The sequence below is a fragment of a genome, unplaced genomic scaffold (genome assembly GCF_019419815.1).
Source record: "Pyrus x bretschneideri cultivar Hongxiangsu unplaced genomic scaffold, Pyrus_bretschneideri_v1 Contig101, whole genome shotgun sequence".
Classification (NCBI taxonomy): Eukaryota; Viridiplantae; Streptophyta; class Magnoliopsida; order Rosales; family Rosaceae; genus Pyrus; species Pyrus x bretschneideri.
This window is the reverse complement of record NW_025999393.1, coordinates 1,851-4,775: the sequence shown is the minus strand read 5'-3', so window position 1 is coordinate 4,775 and position 2,925 is coordinate 1,851. Positions and strand designations below refer to the sequence as shown.

The 2,925-nt window shown below is 40.5% G+C and overlaps 1 pseudogene; it reads left to right on the top strand.

Moving 5' to 3' along the window:
- Positions 1–2,464: 2,464 nt before the first annotated feature.
- LOC125470674 lies at positions 2,465–2,575 on the top strand (annotated as a pseudogene).
- Positions 2,576–2,925: the final 350 nt, after the last annotated feature.

The window sequence follows — 2,925 nt, the reverse complement described above, 5'->3', positions numbered from 1 at the left end:
AGGCATTCTCCTGTATGCAAATGTGCCAAAGGGGCAAGTAAAGGTTGTTTTCTCTTGATCCTCCGGAGTGATTGCAATTTGATTGTAACCTGAGTATCCATCCAGAAAACAATAATGTGAGTAACCTGCCAATCTCTCAAGCATTTGATCTATGAAAGGCATAGGAAAGTAATCTTTTCTAGTGCTAGAATTCAACTTCCTGTAATCGATGCAAACACGCCAACTGGCCGTGGGCTTTGTGGGCACAAGCTCATTGTTTTCATTCCTCATTACTGTGATTCCCACTTTCTTAGGTACCAATTGAATAGCACTCACCCATTTGCTATCAGAAATGGGATATATGATCCCCACATCTAACAATTTCAACACCTCATTCCTAACAACCTCCTTCATGTGTGGATTGAGTCTTCTTTGTGGCTCACGGGTTGACTTTGCTCCTTCCTCCAAAAGAATCCTATGCATGCACATGGTAGGGCTTATTCCCTTGATATCTGCAATAGACCAACCAAAAACCAATTTGAACTCTTTTAACACCCTAATTAGTTTATCTTCTTCATTTGGGGTGAGGTCAGAAGCTATGATAACTGGAAGAGTTTCAAATTCAGCTAGATATGCATATTTTAGATGTGGTGGAAGTGGTTTAAGTTCAAGTTTTGGTGCCTTAACAGTGGAAGGAGTTAGATGTGACATTGATGATTCTAAAGGCTCTAAAAGAGGTGAAACATTCAAAGGATACAATGCTAATGCTTCCAAGGCAGCTACTTCTTCCATGAGTGCATCTTCTTCATCAAACTCATCTTGAGATTGACTCAAAACAGTTTGTAATGGGTCATTCGATTGTGCCTGCAAGAACTTAGAGAATACAAGTGAATCAAGCACATCAATGGCATAACAATCAAGAGATGACGAAGGATGAGAAAGAGATTCAAACACTTTGAATTGAACTGTCTCTCCTAACACTGTCATAGTGAGGAGTCCATTTTGCACATCAATGATGGTTTTGGCCGTGGCCATGAAAGGTCTCCCAAGTAATATAGGCAACTCACGATCATGTATAGGAGTTTCTTCCATGTCCAACACTACAAAATCTGCAGGCAAGATTAGTTTATCAACTTGAACTAGAATATCTTCTACTATACCTCTTGGATATTTCACGGATTTGTCTGCAAGTTGTAATGAAATGGTGGTGGCTTTCAAATCTCCCAAACCTAGTTGAAGGTACACTGAATAAGGCATTAAGTTGATGCTAGCACCCAAATCAAGCATTGCCTTCTCTACTTTCTTGTCCCCTATGGTGATGTTGATAGAGAAACTTCCTGGATCCTTGAGCTTTGGTGGAAGTTTTCTTTGCAAAACTGCACTCACATTCTCAGACACCACAACCTTCTCATGTGGTCCATACTTCCTTTTGTAGCTGTTTAACTCCTTAAAGAACTTCCCATATGCCGGCATGTTCCTAATGACATCAAGCAAAGGTAAGTTAACATTCACTTTGCTTAGTATATCAAAAATCTCTTTAAATGACTTATCCTGCTTGCTCTTGGCAAGTCTTCCAGGGAATGGTATTGGTGGAGTGTATGGTTTCTCGGCCTTGTGAAGATTTGGTGCTTCAAATGAGGAAGTAGCATGGCTTGGTTCCTCATTTGGTTTCTCATTGTCTCCTTGAGTAACACCTGCATTCACATGATCATATTCATTAGTAACTTCCTTGCCAACTCTATTATCAATAACCTTACCACTTCTAAGTGTAGTGATTGCTTTGGCTTGCTCTTGGTTCCTTTGGAGTATCACGGGTTGGCTTGGAAACTTCCCAACCTCTCTTTGGTTCAAGGCATCTGCAATCTGCCCCAATTGTGTCTCCATTTTGGTTAGGGCTGCCGAATGTTGTTGGAGAGTGCTATTTGTGGAATGTTGGAATTGCAAAGTGTTTTGGGCTAACAACTTAACCGTATCCTCAAGGGTAGTGGCAGGTTTTGGTTGGAAAGTTTGGAATTGATTGTTGTTCTTCCATGAAAGGTTGGGATGTTCTCTCCAACTCGGGTTATATGTATTGGAATACATATCATTCCTTGGTCTTTGATTGTAAGAATTCATGAGGTTCACTTGCTCTTGAACATACTCGGGGTAAGCCTCCCTAGATGGACATTGGTGAGTAGGGTGGCTTGGTATGTTGCAAATGGCACACACTTCATTTGCTTTTGGCACCATGTTGAGCACGGATTCAAGCTTCCTTTCTAGGTTAGCTACCTGCAACAAAAGTTCATGATTAGAACTTGTTTCATAGACTCCAACTTTCTTACCCCTTAAATCTTTGTGTTGAGCATTAGACCCCAACATCTCATAAATGTTATATGACTCTTGAGCATTCTTTTTCTTCAATGCTCCACCTGCTGCATTATCAACAGTTGATTGACAAGTTTGGGTTAGTCCATCATAGAAAATTTGCATTTGTAAGTGAAAAGGTAACCCATGGTGTGGATATTGTATCAAGAGGCCTTTAAAACGCTCCCAACACTCATTGAAAGGTTCTCCATCATCTTGTTTGAAGTTGAAGATTTGTCCCCTTAATGTGGCTGTCTTTTGAGTGGAAAAGAACTTCTCCAAGAACTTCTTAGCCACGGCATCCCATGTAGTGAGGGATCCTGGTGTTAGAGTCATCAACCAACTCTTGGCCTTATCTTTCAAGGTGTAAGGAAACACTCTCATCCTCAAATTTGCTTCACTTACTCCCTGCAAAGGTAAACCACTCACAACATTGTAAAACTCTTTAATATGAGCTAAAGGGTCTTCATTAGGTAAGCCATAAAATGAAGGAAACATATGGAAATGTGAAGATTTGAGATCATAGTTTCTAGCTTCTGTGGGCAGCAAGATGCATGAAGGTGAATTTGGTATGATTGGTTGAGCAAAATCCTCCAAAGCTCG